This window comes from Acanthochromis polyacanthus, chromosome 11, assembly GCF_021347895.1.
Source record: "Acanthochromis polyacanthus isolate Apoly-LR-REF ecotype Palm Island chromosome 11, KAUST_Apoly_ChrSc, whole genome shotgun sequence".
NCBI lineage: Eukaryota > Metazoa > Chordata > Actinopteri > Pomacentridae > Acanthochromis > Acanthochromis polyacanthus.
This window is the reverse complement of record NC_067123.1, coordinates 3253235-3273553: the sequence shown is the minus strand read 5'-3', so window position 1 is coordinate 3273553 and position 20319 is coordinate 3253235. Positions and strand designations below refer to the sequence as shown.

The 20319-nt window shown below is 43.4% G+C and overlaps 1 long non-coding RNA gene and 5 other non-coding genes across 6 annotated transcripts; 2 read left to right on the top strand and 4 right to left on the bottom strand.

The window, feature by feature from the left end:
- The first annotated feature begins 5284 nt into the window (after positions 1-5284).
- LOC110955401 (uncharacterized) lies at positions 5285-5712 on the top strand. Its single transcript, XR_002595990.2, has 3 exons — positions 5285-5419; positions 5504-5548; positions 5635-5712. It is a non-coding gene; the product is annotated as an uncharacterized LOC110955401 (long non-coding RNA).
- Positions 5713-11220: 5508 nt separating this feature from the next.
- Positions 11221-11293, bottom strand: trnak-cuu (transfer RNA lysine (anticodon CUU)). Its single transcript has one exon. It is a non-coding gene; the product is annotated as a tRNA-Lys (tRNA).
- A 264-nt stretch (positions 11294-11557) lies between these two features.
- trnak-cuu (transfer RNA lysine (anticodon CUU)) lies at positions 11558-11630 on the top strand. The gene has a single exon. It is a non-coding gene; the product is annotated as a tRNA-Lys (tRNA).
- Positions 11631-12583: 953 nt separating this feature from the next.
- trnal-uaa (transfer RNA leucine (anticodon UAA)) lies at positions 12584-12693 on the bottom strand. The gene is made up of 2 exons: positions 12656-12693; positions 12584-12629 (listed from the first exon to the last, which is right to left on the bottom strand). It is a non-coding gene; the product is annotated as a tRNA-Leu (tRNA).
- A 4145-nt stretch (positions 12694-16838) lies between these two features.
- On the bottom strand, positions 16839-16911 carry trnak-cuu (transfer RNA lysine (anticodon CUU)). Its single transcript has one exon. It is a non-coding gene; the product is annotated as a tRNA-Lys (tRNA).
- Positions 16912-18196: 1285 nt separating this feature from the next.
- trnal-uaa (transfer RNA leucine (anticodon UAA)) lies at positions 18197-18306 on the bottom strand. The gene is made up of 2 exons: positions 18269-18306; positions 18197-18242 (listed from the first exon to the last, which is right to left on the bottom strand). It is a non-coding gene; the product is annotated as a tRNA-Leu (tRNA).
- Positions 18307-20319: the final 2013 nt, after the last annotated feature.

Genomic DNA, 20319 nt, shown 5'->3' with positions numbered 1-20319 from the left:
TTAATTCTCTGCCAGGGTGGGTCTAGTTACCCTCCATAAGGCTCGAGGTTGGATGCTCCTAAAACTGGCCGGACCAATCACCATGAAGTGTAGAGTCAGAAGGCGGGCGTAACGAAGTGACGACAGAGGCGCAATGATTCTGACAAAAACAACCGGCGCACAATAAACAGTTATCTTTCGACTCGGCTTTGGCCACAGCCCTTAAAGATTTGAAGCTAAAATTCAACTTGAAAGATAAACAAAGGACGGCACTGAAGTGTTTCATTGAGAAGAAAGACGTATTTGGACTTATGCCGACGGGATATGGCAAATCCTTAATATACCAGTTGGCTCCGCTGGTTGGGAAGCTAATGGGACTTAGCCACAATCCGCCGGTGCTCTCGGAACTACGTCAGCCTATTCGTTGCACTGATTGGTTGTATACCTACCCAATTGCTGCAGAGGGATTTGAAAGACAACCTTTTAGCCCGCCTCCCTCCCTGTCGAGCGGCCCTAGACCCTTGTGCCTTCAGAACATGGGTCTAGCGCAGCTAGGCTATTCGGTCTCATTATCTTAGAAAGATTTTTACACCACAGGTATACCAACCAAATTAATTCATTTGAACAAAACCTTTGAAAACAGGCTGCATTCACTATTTGTCAAGTTAGTTCTCTCCAGCCTGCTCTTCCTAACTTGAAAAGGAAGCTTTGTTTTAAGGGTCCAGGGTCATGCAGGAATTCACTCAGGCTAGGCAGTCTTCTTCCATTTTTTTTTTCTTCTTTTTATTGGAATTAAAAATATTTCATTTCATTTAGTTATGGCTGCTTATCAGCCGCTCAGGTGAAAAACCTGAAGAAACACAAAGCACATGTGTAAGCAACAAACCAACAGAATAAAACATGCAAATAATACAACATTTCACCGTGTTAAATACACTAATTTCATTTTAAATAAAGATAATCATCTTAGCAAAAATATTTTGAATCCTACCATCCAAGCACATGCATACATGACTTCCACAGCAATCAATTAACATTTAAATTTACATCTGTGCATAAACTCTGTCAATCTGACTCAATCCATTCACTGAGCATAACAAGAACTACGGGACAAAACCACAAATCCATTCATTCAAAGACAGATGCTGTGTGCCACACAAACATTTAAACACTCACGCAAACAATCAGAAAACTAACACCAACCTCAGCTTCACACCGCAAAACCCGACTTGCTAAAAGAGAGTGATTAAACTCTTACCGGCTGCCTCTCCAGACTCTCAGCAGGCTTAGCAGGTTATGCGACTGAGTGCTGTTTCTTTGTGTGCCGCTAATCAACCAACATTTAAAACACCTGTGAAATGAAGCCGCGCTGTGAGGTGATCAACTCACCTGTGCCCATGAGTGCCGTCAATCACCACTAACACCGACAGCCACACCCACACATTCAAGTTTGACTTCACACTATTTGAGGCAAAAACATTCTTTCAGGCCTGAAGTGCTAGACAGAGCCTGGAGGTTTCAGCTGAGAGGCCAAGACTTGCCAAACTGTCTGGATAAATACGCCTTTAACCCATAAGACCCCAGACTCGTTTTTCCTTAAAGGACTTAATGAGTTAAGGTCAGACATGAAACTTTACAGGAAGAGCCTTTGGCACTCAAAGTGCTTGTTACACTGGTGTCACCGTGGTTTTCTTGGAATCCTAATGAAGCTGTCTTTTGTGTTTGTGTGCTGGCTGGAGCAGAGTCTGTGGCGCTAAAATGAGCATGTCAGGCTTCACAAAGTCTTACAGAGCTGAAGAAGAGGCCTGGCAGTGTCGGACAGCTCGACAGAGGTGGCTGTCAGCTTTGGAAACCACAGGCCTGACAATGGACGAACCTTTGACTGACAAAACGGTGTCCTGAGAAACCACGGAAGGGCTACACAGATTCTTAGATCTCAAGATCCTGGTTTTGGGTTTGAAGAGCTTTAGAATCAAAGGACATTAGGCTAAGGGTGAATCCAGTATGCATAATTCCCTAATTATTCTTAAAATTATAATCAGGTTGCAATCGATGTCTGAAGCTGTTCTGAATAACATTCATTTTTTATGAAGCAATCACTGAATACTTTAGTATATATTCATTAAGAAAAAACTAAGTACGTTTGGATTTCATTCCAAATTATAATCTCTAGCGACTAAGAACGTTTTAATAAATAGTTTTGCAGCCCTAAAAATCCAATCTTGGTTGGCAAGTGATGCTGAAAAGATGTTTTTCCATCCCTGAATGACTGGTTGAACTTGTCTCTTGTTCAGACTCTTTGTTCTGGAACATTCCCCCTTCCTGCAGGGGGGTTTGCAGATTTTTTCTTTTTTGCTAAGAGAGGTGATGGCTGGTAAACACAGACTCAAGCAGGGTCCATAATTAGAGCAGCAAGCAGACCCTGCCAAAACCAAGGCCAAAGGCTTTTACATGTCAGTTTGTATAAAGCTCAGTTTAATTGGTTTGTTAATCGGCTGTCTTTGTCTCTGAACTAATACAGCTACAGACAAAGAGCAGATAAAATAAATGAGCTGTTAAAGATGCAATAATGTTCACTTGAGATTTATTCACATCACAATTATACAATTTTTGAATAAAATATTGTACTTAAAATTTTGCACAAAGAGCTGGCATGACAGGGAAAACAATACAGCAGGTCGACAATAAACGTGCTTCGATACAGATCATTTCTGTTAGGATGGTCGGGGTGGAGAACCCAAGCGCAGGCAAAAGGTGGTAATGAAAAAGGGTTTTATGTAACAAAAACTCCAAAAACACGACTACAGCAACTAGAACAGGGGCAGCAGGGCAAAAACAGACTGAAGTAATCCAAGCGACCGGGTCCAAAAGGGAGGGGTAATCCACAAAGGGAAGAAGCAGCAAAGGTCCAGAAACAAAAGTAGTCCATGGATGGGGAACAGAGGCTGTGGCAACATAGTGAAGGCGACCAATGATCCGGCGAAGACTGAGGGAAGCAGAGGATTTATATAGCTGAGGGAACAGGTGAGAGGAATTGACTGATTGCCTGCAGCTGAAGCTCATGCAGCAATCAGGTGGCTGAGTGCAGGGAGACAGGGGCGAGCAACTGGGAGAGAGAGACTAGAGGGAAGGATGGCATAAGGAGACACAAAAGCCAAAAAACACACACAAAGGGCAATAATGGGGAAGAGAAGGAAAAGGGGAGAAAAAGGGCAGAAGAAGGACCTTACTCTGAGGCCCGCCAAGAAACAACAAGTCCAAAACTAAAAAACCATGCCAATGACTGGTGCAAAACAAAACAAAGTATATTCCACAGGTTCCAGTCTGGGGGCCGTCGGAGACGGTGGCGAAGACGCTCTGGGGGCCGTCGGAGACGGCAGCTGAAGGCCGTCGGGAACGACGGTGGTGAAGGTGCTCTGGAGGCCATCGGGGACGACGGCAGCGTAGAAGCTCTGGAGGCCTTTGGGGACGACGGCGCAGACGCTTAGGAGGCCGTTGGTGGCGAAACCACTCTGGAGGCCGTCGGCGGCGAAACCACTCTGGAGGCCGTCGGCGGCGAAACCACTCTGGAGGCCGGCGGCGGCGAAACCACTCTGGAGGCCGGCGGCGGTGAAACCACTCTGGAGGCCGTCGTCAGTGGCAGACGAGACGAGGAACCTCTGGCGGACAGCAGCGGCGGACGAGACGAGGACCCTCACGAGGCCGGCAGCGGCAGACGAGACGTGGACCCTCGGGAGGCCAGGCTGGAGGCCGGCTGCAACGTACGAGACGAGGACCCCTGGGCAGCCGGGCTGGAGACCAGTTGCGACAGGGCCTCGCTGTAGGCTCAGAAACAGGGGGAGCCGCTGCAGTCAGGAAGATGTTCTTGTCTACTGACTCCAGTGGCACAGTCTCTAGTCCAAGGAATTGGTCAGCAGTCCCAGGCAAGGCATGCTTTTGCCTGAGGGGTTTGTCAGCCATTACTGGCTCTATTGTCCCGGGGTCGTGGATTCAATCAGCTGACCCAGGCTCAACAGTCTCTGGGCAGGGGGATTTGACAGCTGACTCGGGCCTGACCGTTTCTTGGTCAGGGAATGGTCCCGTTGACTCCAGCTTACGTCCTCTACTGGGAGGGTCATCAGCAGGGTTTGGCCGGTTGGAGGTGGAGCCGACCCCCTTGGGAACTGAGGCGTCAGAGGCTGTGGCGACAGTGTCGACCCGCTCGGAGACGTGGGCTGTGGAGGCGGAGTTGGCATCGTCGATCCGCTCGGAGACGTGGGCTGTGGAGGTGGAGTTGGCATCGTCGATCCGCTCGGAGACGTGGGCTGTGGAGGCGGAGGCGGCATCGTCGACCCGCTCGGAGACGTGGGCTGTGGAGGCGGAATCGGAATCGTCGATCCGCTTGGAGATGTGGGCTGTGTAGGCGGAGTCGGCATCGTCGATCCGCTCGGAGACGTGGGCTGTGGAGGCGGAGGCAGCATCGTCGACCCGCTCGGAGACGTGGGCTGTGGAGGCGGAATCGGAATCGTCGATCCGCTCGGAGACGTGGGCTGTGGAGGCGGAATCGGAATCGTCGATCCGCTCGGAGACGTGGGCTGTGGAGGCGGAATCGGAATCGTCGATCCGCTCGGAGACGTGGGCTGTGGAGGCGGAGTCGGCATCGTCGATCCGCTCGGAGACGTGGGCTGTGGAGGCGGAATCGGAATCGTCGATCCGCTCGGAGACGTGGGCTGTGTAGGCGGAGTCGGCATCGTCGATCCGCTCGGAGACGTGGGCTGTGGAGGCGGAATCGGCATCGTCGACCCGCTCGGAGACGTGGGCTGTGGAGGCAGAGTTGACAGCGTCGACCCGCTCAGAGACATGGGCTGCGGAGGCGGAGATGACAGTGTCGACCCGCTCAGAGGCGAAGGTGTCAGAAGCGGAGGCGAAGGCGTCTGAGGCGGAGGCGGTGTCGACCCGCCCTGGAGCGTAGGCGTCGGAGGCAGTGTCAACCCGCCATGGAGCGTAGGCATCGGAGGCGGTGTCGATCCGCCCCGGAGCGTAGGCGTGGGAGGCGGTGTCGACCCGCTCTGGAGCGTAAGCGTAGGCGTCGGAGGTGGTGTCGACCCGCTCTGGAGCGTAAGCATTGGAGGCGGTGTCGACCCGCTCTGGAGCGTAGGCATCGGAGGCGGTGTCGACCCGCTCTGGAGCTGTGACTGGGGCAGCGTCGGCGATTACTATATGATTTTGAGAAACCACGTTGTTAACTGTCTTGTCTTTTCACTTTTAGAAACCTTTCCCAGTCCATACATCCTGGACCGTGGAAAGAGCCAACTGGTTTGGACATACAGGTAATAGCATGCAGCATTTGGAATCTACATTAAACAGCTGTATAAAATCAGTGACTGACTTTTTTTCTTTGTCCTCAAAGGGTTTTCTGAGGCAGCTGTACAGGAATGACTGTGGCATCTTCATGTTGATGGTGGAAACATTATTGATCATTGGTTATCGGCTATTTACATGTGTACTTAAAAGATATTAACGTAAAAATGTGTTTTTTTCATAGTATGCCCTATACACCGTACTAGATGCCCCTTTTGATTTCACTGTGGTAAGCTGATCTGCATATTCTAAGTAAACTGTAAAAAGACCTGGTAGCATTTACTCTGGCTTTCAGTGCTCATCATTTCTTTTCAGATGGACATGCCATCTTTACCAAAGTGGTGGTGTGTCATGCTGATGGAGAACTCTGACCTTGGAAGGTGAGAGGACAAAAAAGTTTGACATTTGATTGATTGTCTTGGAAATATGAACACCTTATTTACCACCTTCTTTGTTATACCTATAAACCACTTTTTATGTGACCTATGACAAAATGTTTGCCCACTGGACAGACAATGCAAAGGCCCTCCTGCAACCAGTGTTCCACCTGAAGAAGAGGAAGATGGATGACATCGCTGAGGTCAGATTTTAGTTAGCTTTAGTGTAGATTCTCCTCCCCCTTTAAATTACACAGGGGGACAGAAGGGCTTTTTGATGAGTTCCAACAATAGCGCATGTTATACTCGGTCAAGGATAGACAAAGCTTAAAACTAAGGACACAGGGATAAACAAAGCTGGGTTTGTTTTTATTTGAATATATATAAAAAAAAAAAAGGAGTCGTGTTTTTTTTCCTCTCCCCCATTTCAGACCGAAGAACAACAACCTGCTGCACAGCCTCACCAAGTGAGTGTTGTAAAAGATGTTGAGATGACAATGGAAGTGGTTTGCATGCTTACCTGTTTTACACTGAAGTTATTCTGACTAAAAGCTCCTTTGGAAGTGTCCTTTTGCTATTTTCTATGTGCTGTAATTTGTACATTATCAACTTATGGCACTGTTGCTATAGGAAGACTAATCGTTTTCTCTCCGTCTTTTCCGTAGGACAAAGACGAGGCCAGGGTAATCTCAGAATGCAGACAAACAGCAGCTTGGGTTTTAGAAAACCAGCACTTGTTTGCAGACAAGGTGGAGTTGCCCTGTGCCCTGACAATGGCAGAAGAGGAAGTGGCAGAGGCTGTGCAGCAGTACCAGAGACTTTGGTCTGAGGATGAAGGCTCCATTATTGATGACCAGGAGAAGGAAGAAATCTTGGAGACATTTAAATTCACTTTCTGTAAAGTGGAGGACCTATGGATCTTCTGCGAAGAGCTTGCAGACCGACGGAATTTTTTGATATATGCCGAATGCAAAACTGAGGAATAATTCAATAATCTGTACAATTAAAAGCAGAAAAAAAAAAATGTCTTTTCATTTTCATTATTCTTAGATCATGCACACATAATTTGTTTCTTATATCATGAACACAGACAGGTTAGTGTGTTTTAAGAAAATCAATACAGTTTTAGCTAGAACTATGCTGACATTTTTAAATGTAATAAAATCTGATTGGCTTCTATGTCTTCCATCTTCAGGTGTAAAGTGTGACATACAAGACATAGCTGGAATCATTTAATGTGATAGTAGACTAAATAATATAGTGTCTAATATATATTAGCATGTTATACATTATATACATGAGATGTTGAGGCTATGAAAAAAGCTTTATTCATTATGTTGATGATTTAATTTAACTACACTTCAAAAGAGCGTTAGGTTCACAATGTAAACAGATGCATAAGCACATTTAGTTCAAATCTTTACAATAAAACAAACTATTCAATTATAAATTAATTATAAATGACAGGCATCCAATCAACAAGCGTTATTTTTCTGTATGAAATAGGCACTAGCTGTATTGACGGAGTTGTAGTGCAGATGTAGGCTCATGCAATAATGTTGCTGGCAAACATCTAACCATGCTAAATGCTACGTATACAGAATAGGCTACATCAACATGCATTCTACATTTAATAAACAGGCTTTTCACATTACACTGTTGAGTCATCAAATATAAATCCACGACAAAACCGCTTTCTTCGAAGTTGTCAACATGATCTTATTTTGAAGTTCCTGCCATGCACTTCCTGTCCTGAGCAAGGAGCCTGCAGCATAGCGTTCTCAGGCGGGAGGTCTGCAGCCAGACTCTCTTGACAAGAAGTGTAAGTGGCAGAAATAGGATGGGACATGCATTTCAATGGAGTGTTCAAAAATTCCAGTATGTGATCTGGCAGGTGGCTCATTAGCCAGGACATCTGGGAGGCCACCCTGCAGCCCCGAGAAGCCAGATCTTCTAAATGGTTTTGACCCAAGGCTTTGGTCCACTCGCACCATAATTTAAACAATGTATGATAATATTCATTGTTCTCCTCAGATGAAAAGAAAACGGCGAGGGATTCTGGGGAAGGGACAGTAATTGTCTGTTTGCCTGCTGGGTTCAGGTCGGGCCGGATCATTCTGTTAGGATTGTGGGGGTGGAGAACCCAAGCGCAGGCAAACAGACAGGCAAAAGGTGGTAATGAAAAAGGGTTTTATTTAACAAGAACTCCAAAAACACGACTACAGCAACTAGAACAGGGGCAGCAGGGCAAAAACCAAATTACCTAATGCTGTGGCACTACAAGGCTCCATACAACAAAGCAGAGGGGAAGTACTCACACTGCAGAGGAACTCAAACGAGGGAGCAAAAAACAGACGGAAGTAATCAAGCAACCGGGTCCAAAAGGGAGGGGTAATCCACAAAGGGAAGAAGCAGCAAAGGTCCAGAAACAAAAGCAGTCCATGGATGGGGAACAGAGGCTGTGGCAACACAGTGAAGGCAAATACTGAGGGAGGCAGAGGGTTTATATAGCTGAGGGAACAGGTGAGAGGAATTGACTGATTGCCTGCAGCTGAAGCTCATGCAGCAATCAGGTGGCTGAGTGCAGGGAGACAGGGGCGAGCAACTGGGAGAGAGAGACAAGAGGGAAGGATGGCAGACAGAGGTAGACAGAGACATCCATCCATCATCTATACACCGCTTTATCCTCACAAGGGTCATGGGGGGTGCTGGAGTCTATCCCAGCTGACTCGGGTGAAGGCAGGGGACACCCTGGACAGGTCACCAGTCTGTCACAGGGCTACATATACAGACAAACAATCACACTCACATTCACACCTACGGACAATTTAGAGTAACCAATTAACCTCAGCATATTTTTGGACTGTGGGAGGAAGCCGGAGTACCCGGAGAAAACCCACACATGAACAGGGAGAACATGCAAACTCCATGCAGAAAGATCCCAGGCCCACCCCAGGATTCAAACCGGGGATCTTCTTGCTGCAAGTGCTAACTACTTACTCCACTGTGCAGCCCGAGATAGAGACACACAAGTCAAAAAACACACACAAAGGGCAATAATGGGGAAGAGAAGGAAAAGGAGAGAAAAAGGGCAGGAGCAGGACCATAACTATAACAATTTCCATCTTATTTTAGTACTGTGGACCAGTGAGAACACAGGGTTTCAGACATGATGCTCTATTGACCATGAGACAAGCCAACAAAGTTTGGAATATTAAATCTTCATATAAAAACTCTTGTTAAAACAAAGCACAGCTCCAGGATAAACATTGCAGTGCATAAAAGACATGCAGTTGACATAAAAGAGCTAAACTTGGTATGGAGTAATCTATCACTGCTTTAAAGTATAAGATCTCAGTGCTGTGACATGCCACAGATTGGGAAGTTAGCAACATATTGGCAACTTAGTCAAATTACAATGCAACTACTACACAAAAAATACTAAAAAATGAGAGCGGTAATCCTAGCCTAGCCGCGCTAGACAAAGTATATTGTAAAGTCTCTTGAGATATGCAAAAAAAATTTCATAGTTGCAAATGTGTAAAGCTGTCTGAAAATTACATTTGTACAGCAAAGGAAACAGTTTTTCATCCATTTCCTGCTGGCTTCATTAGCAGTACCTACCTTACCAGTGATGTCATTCACAGCCACATGAACAAAGATGGAAGCCTCCTGCATACCTTCCAAGTACACATGGTGATAACCTAAATAAAAACACATCACAGAGACAGCCACAATTATCATTGTGTGAATCAAACTTATTATTTGTTGCAGTTGCATTCTACTTTAAGCACAGACACCATCTTAAGCTGCACATATGGATGGTAACTCCATTATTCAAAATCAAATCTACTAAGGGAGTCTATAATATAGACCTTGAGTAGTGTACATCCTGTCTATCATACATCACCAGATAACAGGCCATCATATTATTGAAAGGTATGCTGTATCTGAAGGTTGGGCACTTCAACCAGGATTATTCTGTATGATTCTGTTGGACAGTCAGATTTGTTGTTTCAGCAAACATTTTCACTTCTACACAGATGACATTCAGCTTTCCATTTCCAATCATGCAATTTTAACATTCAATGTACTCGTGTCGCTGTAAAAAGCTGGTATGACTAACAACTTTCCTGTGAATGTAAATAATAATCAAATACAAATCTCTCGAGAGGCTATACAGAACCTTGATCCAGTTTACTATATAATAAAAGCAGTCAGTATCCTTATAGAGTTGGTGTGAAAATTGCAGTGTGTTGTTGTCTGTAAAGTGCATATTTTTAAGTAACAATTTGTCCAATCAATCATCAGTCATATATCGATAGTCACATAGTTTATGCTTTGACTTCAGGGAAACAGAACTACAAATAAAGACAGAGGTTTTGGATGGATGTTATTTTATTTGCTGTGTTTGACAAACAGAGGTTTTGGTTGTTTTTTTTTTTTTACAGATAAGTATGTAGTAGTGTTTGCAAAAGTTGGAGACGCTATAAAAATTGCCGAGCAAACGGATAAGTTGTTGATTTTCACAAACCTGCATCAGTTTTTTGACCCAAATGTGAGTTTTGAAAGACCCCCTTTGGCAATAATTCTTTTTTTTTTACCTTGTTAATATGGTGATATGGTAGTTTCCATATGTTAGAGGACACATCATGAGAAAAAAAACTGAGAAAAGCAGTCAGTGCCATGGCTGAGCACTTCAACTTTGAAGCTGCTTTGTATTGATAACAGTCTAAAAAAAACACAGATTAAGACTTCTAGGGTTTCATATGTGACAGACCGAAGGAAACAATCCTTTCAACTTGCAGGGCTGGCTTTATGTATCATAGAAAACGCAAAAGTGGCGTCTTGTCATTTCACGTTTAGACGAGCGGTTTTGAAGGAAATCTGCGTATATACGGTGACTCTATAGTGTGTGGAATTCGATTGGATATGCATGCCAGGCAGCTGGGTGGCGCTGTGATAACCCGTCAACGGGCCATGTCTACGCGCATGCGTACTATCTCCCTTTTCGGATCTCCGCCGCGGTAAATGTTCATGAATGGAATCTGTACAGATTCTGTACGTTTGTTCGTACGACTCCTGTAGTGTACATAGAGCTGCCAGAGTTGCTTGAAGGTACGAAGGATGGAAATAATCACACATCTTTGTTTACTTCCTTGTACCGGCCGGCAAACCAAAACACCGGCGCACGTATGTGACGTAATCGCGTACGCGACGTGGTCAGATCTCAGCAAAGTTTTGCGTTTTGCTGTTTAGACGGAAACGTAACGGCGGAGAGTTTTCTACTTTTCCACTCTGGAGGCCGGTTTCAAATTTTTGTGTTTTTAAGCCCCCAAAACGCCGTCCTCGTATAAACTATAGGATGTTTCGTTGAAACATTTTGACGCTTCTACCTGCAAGCATCCTTGTGTAAATGGCTGCTGTATGTGTTTTTACTGTTACCAGGGTTCAGTTTAGCATTCAACATTAATTGTGTGTTTAAATATCTGAAGACCTTACCCAGCAGTGTGCACAGCAGCTACGCCCAACATGGGGCTTGAACCCACAACCCTGAGATTAAGAGTCTCATGCTCTAAAGATTGAGCTAGCCGGGCTACTGAAGCATGTGGAAAATGTCTTTAAAAAATTCTTATAGCAGCAAACGGTTACTACGATTAAAGGGAGCTGGGAGGAACTGATAAAGCATTTAAAGGCTTGACAAATGTCATAGCGTCACACAGTGGTTTGGAATACTTGTACACATTTATCTATGGTTCTGTAAAGTTATCAAGGCAGCAAAGCATCTCCACTTTTTTCTCCATCATGCCACTGGGACTGCAGCATTTTTTTTACCTGGTTGAAAAACAATCAAACTGTAGGTCTGGCTAGCTCAGTTGGTACAGCATGAGACTCTTAATCTCAGGGTTGTGGGTTCAAGCCCCACGTTGGGTGTGCTAAACTGCATGTAATATCAGATAGTGGAAGTCTTCTCTAAGGGATGATGTAGTATGTAACTTGACTTGTCATAGCTGTTAGTTTTGCATGCCCAACGTGGGTCTCAAACCCATCACCCTGTGTGTGTGTGTGTGTGTGTGTGTGTGTGTGTGGGTGCATAACAAGCTCCTCCCTGTATTTCTTACCATCAAACTTCTTCTGGTTCACAGTCAGAGTTCTCCTGCTTCTTTTTCTGCTTGTTTGCATCTGACCATTTGTCTGTTCATCGACAGATTCGTCCCCTCACGCCATTGCACACGTAACCAGACAAACAAATGACCAGAAACTTTTCACATGTTGACCCAGCTCCCCCCAAAAGAAAACAAACCCAGAAAATGTCTAAAGGTAATGTTTGGCTGACACTCAGCGGTCAGCTGACCCCTTTGACTTTGTTCAGTTTTAAAACCAGAGATGTTTCTCAGTGTTCACCTAGAGAATTAGCATTTGGAAAAAGTTTTACATTGGAAACACATATGTATTGTGATATTCTGAAACTCTCACAAATATTTCAGCAAAATGTGGTTTTGTGTTTCTCCATTCAGCAGCAAAATATGTACTTAGGGATGTGTTTTGAATGCTCTTTTTATCTCTGTTTTGGTCTTAACCAGGGAAACAGGAACATTTTTGTCTCTTTTAGGTGCTAAATGCTTCACTTTGCTCGTCATTTCCTGCCATTTGGTGCTGGACAGAGGGTGTAAAATGTGTTTTAGACCTTTTCACCAAAGGCTGGAAACAACTTTAGGAGCAGTAAGGTGTGAGCTTTAAAACCAAAACTATGAGCAGAAAGATGGGCCTGAGTTTACACATGGTCTAATGATTCATGCTTCATATAAAATTAATGAATAGTGCAGCTTTAAATAGATAGATTAAACCTTTATTAATCCTATAGCGGGGAAATTTACAAAGGTCTGTGTCAGGAGTGGGATTTGAACCCACGCCTCCATTTGGAGACCAGAAGTCCCATCATGTAGGAAGGAGATTACCTTAAGTCTGGCACCTTAGACCGCTCGGCCATCCTGACAACTGTCTTTGAGGATTGGGCCTTGTGGAGCCTCTGCAGAGTTATGAGACGACAGGCATTGGTTCGTTTGTCTTTTAACAGCATCACTCAAAAACAGACCAATGGATTTGGATGAAATTTTCAGGGAAGATCAGAAATGACTCAAGGACCAAGTGATTAGGTTCTGGCAGTGATGCGGCTTATTGTCTGGATCCACGGATTTGTTAAAGATTTCTGTATCATTGTGAGATAGCAGCACAGCGTCACTGTAACCATGACAACAACGGAACACTACATGATCATCAATAACTCATAAACAAATGCTGCATTTCCACAAAAAAAATGCTGCATTTCTGACAATGCCATATGAGGGAATGAACAGCCTTTGTGGAGTGCTATGCTCTCTGAGTGCTTTGGTTTTGGCTGTTATTTCTGCTGGTAAGAGTCGGTGTGTTTATTTATTTTTAAAAATCTATGACTAGACTTTCATTAAAGTAAGAGTGAAGGCACCAAACACACCTACAGTATCCATTCTGACATGAATGTAACAGAAGAAGAATAGTCACTGGAGTATGAATGCTTTCCACTGAACACATTTTACCATACTATACATAAAGTACGCCAGAAAAAGATTTATAATATAATATCCCGACACATACTGTGTCAAATACAGTATGCCAAAACAGGAGGATGTCCAGAGGGACAAAATCGATTTCGCCCCAAGCCAAGTGAGCATGCGTGAGTGCGGTGGATAACTGTGACCATAGACATATATACGTAGACGCCTCATTGACTGCGGCTGCCCACTCGAGCGATGTGCCTGCAGCGCCGCCATCTTGGACCGGGGCCAGCCGAGGCAGCGGTGCATAGAAATCTATGGTGGAGAGAGGTACTGCTGAATCTAAAAGTGGAATTATTCACCGAATTTTGAACCGATTGCCAAACTGTTTGATTTTTAGAAACGTCACACGTGTAGCTACGATACAAGGTGCTCGGATATTTTTTACAATGCAGGTTTTGCCATACTGCTATTATTACTACTGTTAATAATAATAATTATTATTATTACTACTCTTAATATTATATCAATTATTACTATTATTACTATTATTTTATCATTATTATTACTGTTATTATTACTATTATATCACGTGTATAAATCACGTTCTTTGGGAAAGCTTAAACATGTGAGAAAAGTAGCTAGAGATAAAGAATTGTCTCCAACAAAAATAGTTCCATCATAAATCAGGGCTATTAGATCAATCAGATGCTGTATTCTAACCCACAAATTACTGCAGTAAGTTGCTAGGAACGCTAGATTCATAACATCGAATTTTAAACAAAAAATGGTCTCAGATTAGTTATTTCACCGGTAAGCAGCTGAGTAATACACAGGATGATGTAGAGAGCTGTTAGATCATGGGTAGTAGAAGCCAGACACGGAGCTGAGGGGTTCTATCCGTCTTCTCGGCGTTTATTTCACTCTAGCTATGACAACCTGCTAACAATGTATTATTCCTTACATACATCTTACATGTGAAAAGTAATCCCACATGCTCTTGTTCCCTTACAGCGCTCATTAGAGCATCCATAGGCTGAACAGAAGTCCGGCATCTAAGTGTTGAGTGGCAAAATGCATTGTAAAAAAATATCCGAGCACCTTGTATAGTAGCTACACGTGTGACGTTTCTAAAAATCAAACAGTTTGGCAATCGGTTCAAAATTCGGTGAATAATTCCACTTTTAGATTCAGCAGTACCTCTCTCCTCCATAGACTTCTATGCACCGCTGCCTCCGCTGGCCCCGAAGCAAGATGGCGGCGCTGTAAGCACGTCTCTCGACAGCCTATGAGGCGTCTACCTATGGGAGACGCCAGTGTTTACAAACAGTGACGTCACAAAGTCACGTGATTACCGCGCTGGTTGACAAGAGGAACCAGAGGAACAATGGCTGATGATAACAATGCGAACTATCCTTCCGTGAAATTGTCCGATTATGCTCAATCCTTATCACCTGCGGCCCGACAAATATACGTGAGTAAGCTGAGATATCAGGGAAACAGTAAAACCTTGGCAGATCCCTACAATTTGAAGACTGGGTGGGTTGACGATCCTTCATTGTGGCCGGACATTTCCTTCACCAACATTTATTTTTAATTGATTGACACCGCTGGGCAGTTCACCCATCCAAAAATATATAATTATGAATTAAAAATAATATATCTTCTGTTAATCTTCAACAAGATGTCAAAGAAACGTCAAGAAGTTGCTGTATTTTTTGTCTGCAGTATGGCTTCTATGTAACAGTAACAGACCCACAGCATTGGTGATCGAAAATAGGACAATTCTAAAAAACGATCGCTAGACGCATACAGAAACAAATGTGGTTACAAATAGGAGGCTGCTGGCTTAAGGAGATGTTATTGAATATGCTTCATTTGACTTTAGTATACTTTCATCGCCTAAAAAGCGATCAGTAACACATGACAACACTGAACCAAACCGAAAGTGTAGAGATCGCTTCACGCGAAGGATGCGACACTAAATCAATATCTTTTGGTAAATAAGCTCAAAGTTGGACATACTAAACATGCTAAACTGTTGAATAGTTTACCTGAAGAAAAGTGGGAGCCACAAACACGATCTCTGCTGCTTACTGGGGTACAATTTTTCCTGTTGATGGCTGAAGCCACCGCCATCTTCTCTCTCCTGACATCAGTATTCGGTGAAATTTCAAGCCTGATACCTTCTCAAAACGCTTCGTACAACCAACAACTACACACGATATTACCATTGTGGTAAATACATGTGCAATTTCATTCATGAAAAGCGATAACTTTGCGTATTTGTTTCAAACCCGATACCGTTCTCGTAGCAAGCCGTTATGTTACTGCCGGTTCTTGCCAACCAGTAGCAGTCTTGTACCACGTGACCACAGCAAATGACGACACGCTGGCGTCTCCCATATATGTCTACAGTCACAGTGACAAGAGGAAGGCTTGGCTAGCTGGATCTAGTCATGCAAATGCTTTATATTGCTTCCCGTGTTTGCTCTATAAAACGGCTGGGACAGACACAGCGTGGACTGTTTCAGGAGTAAGAGATATGAAACATTTATCTGAGAAAATAAAGAAACACGACAGTAGGAGGGCACATATGGAGAACACCGTTAAGCTAACGATGCTAGGCAAGGCTAACATTGCGACGCAGCTAGATGAAGAGATGAAGAGTGACACACAGTTACACACTGAACTGTTCTGAAGTGGCCTCCAATGAGCCCTGATCTGAATTCTACTGAACATCTGTGGAAGCAGCTGAAACATGCAGTCTGGAGAAGGACAGCCTTCACACCTGAGACAGCTGGAGCAGTTGTTCACCAGGAGTCCACAGGTGCAGAAGTCTCACTGAGAGTTACACAAATCACCTGACTGCAGTGACTGGTTTAAAAGGGTGTACAACAAAATATTAAGTTAAGGGTACCATCATTTCTGTCCAGGCCTGTTTCATATTCATGCAAAGTAATCTTCAACAGCAGAGTACTGTCTGTCTGTATACACACATTTATTCCCTTGACCAGATTTTTCTTTGTATAAAGTTGACTTTAGCACATCATCCATAATGTATTGCAGTGAGAAATTTGTGGATATTTTGTCTCAATAGTATGTGTTTGCTTATGTAATCTGCTCATCATTTTCTGGCTTGTTCACTGAAATGTTGAAATCATTAAAATTGTTGCAGATTGTATTTTTCTTTGTCTGCTAATTGAAAAATCACTTAATTGTTGCAGTTCTGATCAGTTAGTAACATTTAGCTTTATCATAAATTACTGTACAGTATTTTTCTGTTCTAGTATTAACTCCAGTTGTTTCTGTAAGACCAGTGTTTACGGCCAAACCATGTAAATTGATAATGTGGGGACCAGTATTCCAAGTAAACATTTGGAATACTTTGTGAGAAACAATTTTGCTAATGTAATGTTAGTTACACAATGAATCAATGTGCAGAACTTACAGCTATGACAAGTGGAACTAGATACTATGTTATCTCTTAGAAGAGACTTTCACTTTTTGTTGCCAGGGTTCAATTTAGCATTCAACATTATTGCTGACACATTAATTGTGCATTTAGATATCTGAAGACCTTACCCAGCAGTGTGCACAGCAGCTACGCCCAACGTGGGGCTTGAACCCACAACCCTGAGATTAAGAGTCTCATGCTCTACCGACTGAGCTAGCCGGGCTACTGAAGCATGTGGAAAATGTCTTTAAAAAATTCTTATAGCAGCAAACGGTTACTACGATTAAAGGGAGCTGGGAGGAACTGATAAAGCATTTAAAGGCTTGACAAATGTCATAGCGTCACACAGTGGTTTGGAATACTTGTACACATTTATCTATGGTTCTGTAAAGTTATCAAGGCAGCAAAGCATCTCCACTTTTTTCTCCATCATGCCACTGGGACTGCAGCATTTTTTTTACCTGGCTGAAAAACAATCAAACGGTGGGTCTGGCTAGCTCAGTTGGTACAGCATGAGACTCTTAATCTCAGGGTTGAGGGTTTGAGCCCCATGTTGGTTGTACTAAACTGCATGTAACATCGGATAGTGAAAGCTTTCTCTAAGAGATGTTGTAGTATGTAAGCTTCACTTGTCACAGCTGTCAGTTTTGCATGCCCAACGTGGGTCTCAAACCCATCACCCTGTGTGTGTGTGTGTGTGTGTGTGTGGGTGTATAACAAGCTCCTCCCTGTATTTCTTACCATCAGACTTCTTCTGGTTCACAGTCAGAGTTCTCCTGCTTCTTTTTCTGCTTGTTTGCATCTGACCATTTGTCTGTTCATCGACAGATTCGTCCCCTCACGCCATTGCACACGTAACCAGACAAACAAATGACCAGAAACTTTTCACATGTTGACCCAGCTCCCCCCAAAAGAAAACAAACCCAGAAAATGTCTAAAGGTAATATTTGGCTGACACTCAGCGGTCAGCTGACCCCTTGCTGACTTTGTTCAGTTTTAAAACCAGAGATGTTTCTCAGTGTTCACCTAAAGAATTAGCATTTGGAAAAAGTTTTACATTTGAAACACATATGTATTGTGATATTCTGAAACTGTCACAAATATTTCAGCAAAATGTGGTTTTGTGTTTCTCCATTCAGCAGCAAAATATGTACTTAGGGATGTGTTTTGAATGCTCTTTTTATCTCTGTTTTGGTCTTAACCAGGGAAACAGGAACATTTTTGTCTCTTTTAGGTGCTAAATGCTTCACTTTGCTCGTCATTTCCTGCCATTTGGTGCTGGACAGAGGGTGTAAAATGTGTTTTAGGCCTTTTCACCAAAGGCTGGAAACAACTTTAGGAGCAGTAAGGTGTGAGCTTTAAAACCAAAACTATGAGCAGAAAGATGGGCCTGAGTTTACACATGGTCTAATGATTCATGCTTCATATAAAATTAATGAATAGTGCAGCTTTAAATAGATAGATTAAACCTTTATTAATCCTATAGCGGGGAAATTTACAAAGGTCTGTGTCAGGAGTGGGATTTGAACCCACGCCTCCATTTGGAGACCAGAAGTCCCATCATGTAGGAAGGAGATTACCTTAAGTCTGGCACCTTAGACCGCTCGGCCATCCTGACAACTGTCTTTGAGGATTGGGCCTTGTGGAGCCTCTGCAGAGTTATGAGACGACAGGCATTGGTTCGTTTGTCTTTTAACAGCATCACTCAAAAACAGACCAATGGATTTGGATGAAATTTTCAGGGAAGATCAGAAATGACTCAAGGACCAAGTGATTAGGTTCTGGCAGTGATGCGGCTTATTGTCTGGATCCACGGATTTGTTAAAGATTTCTGTATCATTGTGAGATAGCAGCACAGCGTCACTGTAACCATGACAACAACGGAACACTACATGATCATCAATAACTCATAAACAAATGCTGCATTTCTACAAAAAAAATGCTGCATTTCTGACAATGCCATATGAGGGAATGAACAGCCTTTGTGGAGTGCTATGCTCTCTGAGTGCTTTGGTTTTGGCTGTTATTTCTGCTGGTAAGAGTCGGTGTGTTTATTTATTTTTAAAAATCTATGACTAGACTTTCATTCAAGTAAGAGTGAAGGCACCAAACACACCTACAGTATCCATTCTGACATGAATGTAACAGAAGAAGAATAGTCACTGGAGTATGAATGCTTTCCACTGAACACATTTTACCATACTATACATAAAGTACGCCAGAAAAAGATTTATAATATAATATCCCGACACATACTGTGTCAAATACAGTATGCCAAAACAGGAGGATGTCCTGGTGCTGTTTTGCAACATGAAAGTAAAACCAACATGCTTTTCTAACCATTCTGACCTACAAACCCTGCAAGAGGAAGATAAATCAGCATCTCACCCAAATAACGAGCTTGCACAACTTTCACACTGCAGACTAGGATAGATATATGAGCAAAGCAGTGAAAGCTTAAGGTGCTATGTTATAATGAGCTACTATGTTCGAATTAGACTTTTTAAAGGCAGCTGCAACATGTACCGAATGGAAAAAGAAGATGTTTGCAATCCGAAGTGCGGGGTACGTTTTTAGTGCGGCCTAGCAAGCTGCAAGCTGCAAATACTCACTTAGCACCTCTCGATTCAAGTCAGTGATATCACCCAACACCAACATGTCTCCTACATCACATATGTGCTTTGTTTCTACTAAATAGATTTGTGTATGTAGGTGGTATCTCATGTAACTCTGTTGTTAGTGGCTGCAGTGTCAGCTGCCAGCTGACAAAAATGTAAAAATCTGTGTTATTTTAAACAAACCATAGATGTTACCAAATAATAAGTTTCATGTGGCAAGTTTTCTCTGCTGCCTGCTTCCAGTTTTATAGAAAAAGACAAGTTTACAGCCAAAATTATTGGAGTAAGCAGTAACTGCACACGCTGGTCTGCTGCCGTTAAGTCAGCAAAAGAGAACTCATCTCTCTGTCGCTGCCTTCCTGCTGACTCTTCCTCTCTGTGTCGCTATCTGTTTCTCTTCATCTGCTTTTCTGCTTTCTTCCTCTACTCACCCTAAATGGCAGTTACATAAAAACAAACAGAAAGATGATGCCTTTAGGCAGAGAGGGCTTTGGAAAAATGCAGGAAGAGAGAGAGAAAAAAAAGAGGAGTCAAATACACTAGCAGTGAGTGAAACAGACAGACAGACGGACAGTAAAAATAAGATGCTAAAAGAAAACCAGAGCTCCACTCCTAGTTGGGCTTCCCTTCCCATTGGCTATTAAAGTGACCAATCAGAGTCCAGGGGAGGAGCACTTCCTGTTAAGTTGAAGGGGGCCCTCCCATGTGGTCTCATGTGTGTGTAGTAACATGTTTTTGTCTATATTATTGGGGCAACTCCAACACACATGGAGCAACATTCTGTATGTGCCTCATAAAGACACACAGCAGCCATGAGTGTCTGTGGGTTGTCGGGGTCGGTGTGTGTAGGTGTGCGTTGTGTACATTGTGTGCTATGGCTCTGAGCCCACAGTTGGAGATCAGAGAATTTCAGGAATGGCACTTTTACAAGGACTCTGCATTTCTAGGAAAAGTTGGCTGTATAAATACAAACCATGAAAGCCAGTCAGAAGGAAAATAGACTTCTGTGTACA